Genomic DNA, 8,721 nt, shown 5'->3' on the forward strand with positions numbered 1-8,721 from the left:
ATTGGGGAGAAAAAAAACACACACACAAAAGAGGGAAGATTCTTCAGAAATGCAGGCCACTGCTGTCGCTGTGAACAACACACAAAGATAAAGAGAAATCAGTCTTTGGTGAAAGACTTGGAGGGAGGAAGCGCTGGGGTGGAGGGGCAGGTGGGAAGTGGGGGGCTGACCACTGGCCAAAGAGGACACAGTGACCAGCACTGAAGAGAACCCGGCTGCTGCTCTGTCCTTGGAGCAAAGCCCAGGACCGAAAGTCCCGACACCCCAGAGCCCTGTAGGCATTATCCTCACTCTTGAGATCCTAGGAGGCACCAAACCGTCCTCCCGCCCTAGTTCCTTCTGCTCCTTCCTCCCTCGCTAGCAGCGGCCTCGCCTGGAGCCAACCCCATGCCTTGGTCCTATTTCCCGCTCCTTCCCCTCTCCCTCTCCCTCTGCCTTCTCCATGCCCGCCTGGCCAGTTGCCCAAGGGCCAGTTGTCACTAATTGTCCCAAATCAATAGGCAAGTGACCTAGTGAATGGTGGGAAATGCACAGTTGCTCCCACTTGGCCTCCCCCATCTCCATGGAGACCCACCGGGAGGGAACAGGTGGGAGAGCTGGGCACGGGAGTGTGTTCGAGTCCTGGGGCAGCTACAACGAATCACCCCAAACCGGGGGCTTAGAGCAGCAGGAACACGTTCTCACAGCTCCAGAGGCCGAGTCTGAACGGCTCCTTCCTGTCCCCTCCAGCCCCTGGAGGCCCTGGTTCCTGGGTGTGTGTCATTCCCCCCTCTGCCTCCAGCCACATGGCTTCTCCTCTCGGCATGCATGTGTTCTCGTCACCCGAGCGCCACCCGGCTCTGTTCACACATCTCCAGGCCCCACCTGGCGAGGCTCCCTGCCCGGCTGGGCCTCACATGGCCCCGTGCCCAGCCTCTCCGTGTCGTGGCGCCACTGCAATCGCCGTGGTGGAAATGTGCTCTTTAAAAGCATGTGGCTGTGGCTTATCTTCAGTGCCCAGTTGAATGTGAACTCTTTTAGAAGTAATGCCAACAACTAATATAAGCATGTTGGTGTCCTTTTTTAATGTAGATAACAAAGTCTTTTACGAAAAATATCATTTTTCAAAAAGATGTAATATTGCCATTTTTGCCACTTTCCAGTTCCAAGTGAAATCAAGATTACTGAATAAAACATGTCAGAAATGTCCCTACTGCTGGGTAAGAAAGAGCCAGTCTTAGCTACAGGACCTCCGGGAAGAGTAGATGCCCTCCACCCCCCCACCCCACCCCACCCCACCCCCATCTCCCGCCCCGAAGAGCAAGCATGGAGGCTCTGGAGGTGGCAGGAGGCAGAACAGCGGGGCCCACACTGGCAGGAGCATCTTGGATCCCTGCCCCCCAGACGAGTGTGGGTTCAGATGAACCCGAGGCTCCCTTTTCTCTGTTTCCACACAGTCTGTCTCCTCTAAGCATCTTACCTCCTGGCAGAGCCTCTGCTCAGAGAAAGAGAAGGCAGTCGGCAGAGACCAGACACATCCCCTTCCTACTTCAGCATCATTAGCACAGAACTTAGAAGAAGTTGGACAAGAGATGGTCATTTCGAGCTTGAAACGCATAACAACATCGGAAGTCTCGTGTACCGCTCCCGCCCAGGGCCTGCCGCTGTCCACGGAGCTCTGTGGCAAAGTGTCAGCCTCCAGGCCGGTGTGTGCCATCAGCAGCAAGACCCCCGGGGCACAGCCTCCTGGGCCCAGCGGGCATCCTGCGGGCAACACACTGGAAGTGGTCTCGGTGCTTCTCCCAAAAGATCACAGCAAAGGGCAGCTGCCCCGTAGCCCCTGGCCCTGGTGCTTCCTGGGAGGGATGCAGGCTCTCCTTCCTAAGGACAGACACACAGACAACGACGGCTCTCGCGTACCCACCGGGCGGTCCCCGGCAGGAGGAAGGGCCCACCACAGACCCGTGGGCAGCCCTTCTTAATCCCCAAGCCTTGCTTTCCTCGTGGCTCCAAGGAGATACTGGCCCCAGTGACTTGTGTGGCCCCTCCCAGCCCGGGAGTGCAGGTCTGCTGAGCTCTGTCCTGCAGACCTTCCCACGGAGTCACGGGGCCCAGTGAGGACCGGCAGATCCAGAGTTGACTCAACAGAAGAGGCATCAGAACTCAACCCTTCCTCCTCACTCAGGAACCACTCCCAGAGCTTAGGCAGGAACACATGCCTCGCACTGACGATGAACGAAAGCAGACGGATCTAAAGTGATGCCCTGGGACCTTAGCGACAGTATTGGTGGCACGAACACTGGGACCACGGGAGCGTCAGGCTCTTCCGTGGAAGATGTGGGCCGAGCTCATATGTGAGCAGATTTCTTCTAAAATAGCTTGCTAACTAGATAAAAGCGATGGGTTATCTTTTTGATGCTTTTTGAAAGCTGACAAAACTCAGACGCATATTCATGCATGTCAGCAAAGACCTCTGCTGGGCCAGCCACTTGTCTTTGCTCCAGGAAATGCAAGTCCCGTTCGTCCTGCTTGCTGGTGGGGTTGTCCTGGTCAGCTCGGGCTGCCGTACTAATTAGACCACAGACTGGGTGCCCTTGAACAACAGAGCTATCTTCTCACAGTCTGGAGTCTGCAAGTCTGATGTCGGGGCGCCGGCAGGGTCAGAGCCTGGTGGGACCTCTCCCCTGCATGTGGAGAGCCTTCTCACGGTGTCCGCACATGGCAGAGAGAGGCCCTCTCTTTGGCGTCTCTTCTTGTTTTTCTCACAGATTTTGCATAATGAATGGAGTTAGCTAACACCTCCATTGTGTCATATAGTTATCTTTTCTTATGTGGTAATAACATTTAAGATCTACTCTCATAGCAGCTCTCAAGTATACAACAGTATTAGCTACTAGAGGCTCGGTGCACAAAATTTGTGCACTTGCGGGGGGAGGTCCTTCAGCCTGGCCTGCACCCTCTCACAGTCTGGGAGCCCTTGGGGGATGTCCGACTGATGGCTTAGGCTTACTTCCCATGGGGAGTGGGCCTAAGCCATCAGTCGGACATCCTTAGTGCTGCTGCAGAGGCAAAAGAGGCTCCTGCCACTGCCACTGCACTCACCAGCCGTGAGCCCGGCTTCAGACTGAGTGGCACTCCCCTGTGGGTAGCCCCTGCGTTGAGCAGGATCGGGCCGAAATCAGTTCTCCAACATCCCCTGAGGGGTCCCAGATAGGGCGCAAGTCAGGCCGAGGGACCCCACCGGTGCATGATGGGGGTCGGGGAGGGATGCGGGAGGTTGGCCAGTCAGAAAGGGACAACGGGAGGGCTCCAGGGTGTGTCTGGCCTGTCTCGCTCAGTCCAGATCAGCTGGACCCCAGCAGCAAGCTACCCTACCAGTTGGAGCACCTACCCCCTGGTGGTCAGTGCACATCGTAGTGACTGGTCGACCAGTCAACTGCCCCCTGGTGATCAGTGCACGTCATAGCGAGTGGTTGAGCTGCCTTAGCATATCATTAGCATATTACGCTTTGATTGGTTGAACGGACGACTGGACACTTAGCATATTAGGCTTTTATTATATAGGACAGTCACCGTGCTGTACATTAGATCCCAGAGCTTGTTTGTCTTGGGTCTCCTCTTATAAGGACACTTACTCCCATTGTGAGGACCCCACCCTCATGACCTCATCAAGCCCCAGTGACCTTCCTTAGACTCCCAACTCCAAATACCATCCCTTTGGGGATTGGGGCTTTGACCTATGAATCTGGGACACAGCAGGTATTCAGTGAAAGGCGTGAGGCAAAACAGATGGATGGGTGGATAAATACATGAATAAATGTTTGGAGGATAGATAGGTGGGTAGATGGGTGGATGGATAGAGGGAGGGAGGGATAAATGTTTGGAAGATGGATAAGTGTTTGGAGGATGGATGGATGGTTGGATGGTTGGATAGATGGATGGATGGATGAATACATGAATAAATGTTTGGAGGATGGATAGGTAGGTGGATGGATGGATGGATGGATGTTTGGTGAATGGTGGATGGATGGATGGATGGATGGATAAGTGTTTGGAGGACGGATGGATGAATACACGAATAAATATTTGGAGGATGGGTAGGTGGGTGGATGGGTGGAGGGAGGGAGGGAGGGATAAATGTTTGGAGGATGGATGAGTGGATGGATGATGGATGCATGAATGAAAGATGTTGTCTCCATTTTAATGTACAATAGGAGTCTTTTGCCTAACAACCAAAGAGGCCTCAATAGCTCCTCGAAATTCTCCCCTTTCCCTTCACCCCAGGAGCCTGGGCCTGGCTGTGGATTTGGTGTTTCCCATACCCATGTGCCCTGAGCTTCCAGGCCTCAGGCTCTCCCCAGTTTCAGGCCCACGGTGAAGCTGCTCCCTGTGAGCCCTGGTGAGGATGGACTCTACACTCCCCTGGTGATGCTGGCAGCTTCCCAGGCCATCCCAAACTCCTGTTTGCCATTGGCTTTGCAAACACCTTCCCCGGGGGCACAGACCTGTCTCCCTTAAAGTATGGGACACAGCGATGCTGCTATTTCATCTGCTCGAGAAGGCCGACCCCAGGTACTTTGCTGTTCAACTTTGAAAGACGCAAAAGGCCGCTTGCTCCTCCCAACCCTGCATTAAGAACACGGCCGTGACATGCCTCTTGGAGGTGCTGGTGATTGGCATCTCCTGCCTGAGCCCAGCGCCCAACCCTCTGCCCACACCCGGGAAGACGGGGAGCGCCTTTGGAGGACACAAAGGCTTATGAGCTTACTGGTCTGTGTAAGGGCCACGGGAGCCGGCTCTGCAATCCACCATGATGCAGGGAGGCACTGCAGTCAAGGGCACGCCTCTAATCTCCCACTCGATTCTCCCAGCCTCACGGGCAGCACACTCCCAGCTGCAGAGTCCGGAGGCCGAGCCAGCCCCCTTTCCTATGCAGGTCACAGCACTGCCCACTAACCTTAAGTCTTCCTTCCTAGGCCCATCACGTCATCCCGCGAGGTCCTCATTTTGGGGGGATCAAATCGCCTCCGCAAGTGCTTGTTTGCTGAGAGGAGGCCAAGGGGCAGCAAGTTCCCACGAGCAGCCGGAGCCCCCAGGGGGAGGGAAGGGCTTCCATGGACCCGGGAGTCAGTTCTGTTTCAGCCCAGCCTCAGGTCGGGTTTACTGCGGCAAGCACCCGATGCTTCTGGTGGGCTCTGCCCGGTTCTTTGTCTGCGGACGTGGTCCAGGTGAAAAGCCCTGGCTCCATTCTCCAGGAGCTTCAGGCTGACATGGGAAGAAGGCAGGCAAGGTCCCGTTCCACAGGGCTGGAGCTGAGCACGGAGCCCTGAGCTGGGGGCTGCAGGAGGGGCCAGCTGCCCCGGGACTGCCTTGGTTCTGCTTCAAGAGGAACACATGGACTGCTAAGCCAGGCCTGCAAAGAAAGTTTTTTTAAAAAAAACTAAATAACAGGAATCTTAGACACACTAGCTTCTTCTACACCACGAAGAATTAACTGCCAAGAGAACTGACATCCTTGCCAAAATATTTTGTTGTAGAAAACCCAACAAAATATATGAAAATCTGTATTCAAATATTGGACAACGGGTAGCAGGTAAGTGACCCTGGAGAGAGGAGAAAGCGGGAGTGAGCCCTGGAATTGGCCTACAGACCGAGGCAGGTCCCAGGCAGCTGTCAGGAGGGTCGCAGACTCTCACTTCTCTCTGAGAGGTCCCGGCCGGCAGCTCAAATGTACAGACAGAGTCTGGAGGGTCTCCCCAGGAGCAGAGAGGAGAGACCCTGAGCTCTTGGTTGGGCAGCAACTGCACGCGTGTGGGTGAAACCCCACAGGCCAGGGAAGGAGCCACTGGAAAGCAGGAGAGCCGCTGGGCTGCACCCACGCATGCCTGCAGTCCCGCTGCCTCACACAGAGAAAGGCTCACTCAGCCATGCTGAGCAGCGGTGTTCCCCAGGGCTCTGCTGTGTGCCATCGATCCTCAGGTCCACCCTGAAAAAGGCACCATCTCCAAATCCTGTCATCGTTGAGCACTGGGAGGATTTCACCACCAAAGCACGTGGAATTTTCAGGGGCAGGAAATGTCACCCACCACGTGCCCAGGAGGCAGGGCACAGGGGTTGGTGAAGCACACAGAGGCCCACCCCAAGTGTGCCCCTCTCCCCTTGGTGACAGGGCCAGGTCCTGACTCCACCACCTGGCCAGGTGCCTTCCTACCAGGTTAGCTGAGGGGACCACAGGGGTCACGGGGACAGCCTGGACACAGGAAGCACTCAGCAAATGTTGGCTGTTATTGCTTCTCCCTTGAGGGCTGCCCTGCACCTGCCCAGCTCCCAGCCCTGACGGCCACCTTTTAACTCAGCAGTCATTTAGGGAAATGCTAGTGACACTGGTCATGTCTGTACGCTGCCCATTCTGAGAAGCAGTGTCTCCCACGGGCGTGCTTGACCAGAGATCCATGGTGTCTGAGGGCACCCCTGCCTCAGTTTCCCAAGCCCGGTACTCCCAACTGCCTGTGAGGTCGGCTGCACTGGGGGAGCCTCCCTGCTCACCGGGTCTCAGGGCCAACCTAGCTTTCCCACTAAGGCATTCCTTCTAACCAGTTTAAACCAGGTGGGAGAACTGGAGATAAATAGAGGGGGGCGGGGGGGGGAGGACCCTAAAGAGGCGCGGTTCCACCTCCCGCTCAGGTGCTGGCTCAGCTCCCGGGCTTAGCAAACGTCCAAGGGAAGCCCGGGGGAGGCCCCACATGCCTTCAGCTCCTGCCTGCAAACTTCCTATTAAAGGCGCTCAGACTGGTTCCCACGGCCGCTCTGTATTTCACGTTTCCCTCTCCTTCGAGTGGGTCCCAACACCTATAAATATTCAAGCCTTTACTCACTCCTTGACATTTCAAAATGGACCCGAAAGCAATTATTTCACACAGTAAATTCAGGTGATAGGAGGGTGTCAGGAGGGACCAGCCGCTGGCCTCCCTGTCTTTATACAGACAGAGGGAGTTGGGGCGCAGGGGTGCGGCACACGAGGAGGCAGGGTCCCCAGCCGACCAGGACAGCGGATGGGAATTGCCTGCTCTCCCTGCGGGGCCTTCCAGATGCGAATTCACGTCAGCTCACACATCCCCACCTTCTTCACGATTTCTGATAGAAGTGGCTGCCGTTATAGCAATTTTTTTAGTCCTTCACCTGAAAATGGTGGTTTATAGTATTTCTTTCTTTTTTTCTTAAAGGAAAAAGAGAAAAAAGACAATGCCTGTAGATCTAGTCACAGGAGTGTAATACTTTGAAAAGTATCCCGAGAATGTAAGATATTGAAAAGACCCTTCTGTCCCTTTTTAAAAACATGCTCTCAGTTTTAGGAAATCATGCCTTTGGGGTGAAGTGGGCACGTGACACTGTGGGTGATGTGCCTGCAACCCTGGAGGTGAGAATACCACTGAGGACATCAAAGAAGAAAAACTATTTTCCAAGCTGGCAGGCAGGCGGTGGCTCGTAAGCTCCATATGCAATTGGACGTTTATTCTCAGGAGAACTCCATGATTTTAGAATGTTCTAGGGTGTTAATGCAGCAGACCTGGTTCAGCCTGTGGCACAAGAGGCAGCCTCCTCCTTCTGGCTAGCGTGGTCCTGGTCTTATTACATGTCCCGCCCATGGGACTGGCCTGGTTTCATCCTGTCCATAAAAACCAAGGGACGAGGGGAGTGTCAGAAATCAGGCACCATGGCCCCAGTCTCAGATCGCCTGTCCTTCCCTGCCCCTAAGTGTCCCGTCTGTAGGAGGAGGTGAGGGACGAAGTCTCTAACGTCCCCCAGCTCTGAGGGGCTCTGTGTCTACTGACGTCCCTGTTCAATACGAGGGTCACAGGGTATTTGAGTCGGACGTTGGTTCTGGTCCAGGCTGCCTGGTTCATCACCGTGTGACCTAGCACCAACTTCACCTTGACGGTGAGATGGGTGAAGGTCACATGAGGATGGACCGATGGGTGGTATGTCTGGGCTGAGGTCATCCAGCTGGCCCCACTGTTGGGTGCGTTTGGAAGCTGAAGGGGTTTCAGAAGGGTTCATCACAGGTCAGGTCACCCCAGAAGCGGACCCCAGACGAGGATTTGAAGACGGTGAGCTGTGACCCGGAGATGGAGGAGCCCTGCATGGGCCCAGTCCTGCAGAGGCCTCCCTCCCAGCCGCACCCCTGGGCCCCAGGCAGTCACTACGATTAGTGCCGCCCTGACACACCTCCTAATTGCTGCTGCTGGTACACGGAAATGCTACTTACTGAAAACAATCTGGCCAACCTGTAGAACCAGAGAGTTCGACTTGTTGTGTGTGGTTTTAATGGATTTTCATTAAGTCCTCTTGCGTGTTCCCAGGTGTTCAATCACATTGCCTGCTAATACAGTGGTTTTCTCCTGCTCAATAGGACCCATTTTTCTGTTCCCTGCCCTACCCCATGGGCTGTAATGTACATCTGTAAGGTTAGTTTGGTGAAAACTGTATTGGTTTTTGAGCAGCTGCAGGGAGGACGGATTTGAGTAGAGAGAAGCTGGAGACAGATATGACGGCCATAGGGCTTTGCAGCCAGTTAGGACCCGGGGCCTGGAGTGGGGGCTGGCACAAAGACGGAGGGGTACGTGTGAGCCAGGGCATGGCATGGATGGGCAACAAACACCCTGCAGACGCCAGACCTGAAGCGCAGACCTAACTGGCATCGACCAGCAAGTGGCACCACCATCAAATGGCTGTTTCACGGTC

General features: G+C 55.0%; 1 long non-coding RNA gene across 1 annotated transcript in view; it reads right to left on the minus strand.

The window, feature by feature from the left end:
• Positions 1-5,193, minus strand: part of LOC139021407 (uncharacterized) — a 30,530-nt gene extending 25,337 nt beyond the window's left edge. The window contains exon 1 of the long non-coding RNA XR_011473502.1: positions 4,937-5,193. This is a non-coding gene — a long non-coding RNA (uncharacterized lncRNA). The remainder of the gene's footprint in view (positions 1-4,936) is intronic.
• Positions 5,194-8,721: the final 3,528 nt, after the last annotated feature.

The sequence above is a fragment of the Myotis yumanensis genome, unplaced genomic scaffold, assembly GCF_028538775.1.
Source record: "Myotis yumanensis isolate MYYU_CA2020_CCGP unplaced genomic scaffold, mMyoYum1.0.hap1 SCAF_13, whole genome shotgun sequence".
NCBI classification, from domain to species: Eukaryota; Metazoa; Chordata; class Mammalia; order Chiroptera; family Vespertilionidae; genus Myotis; species Myotis yumanensis.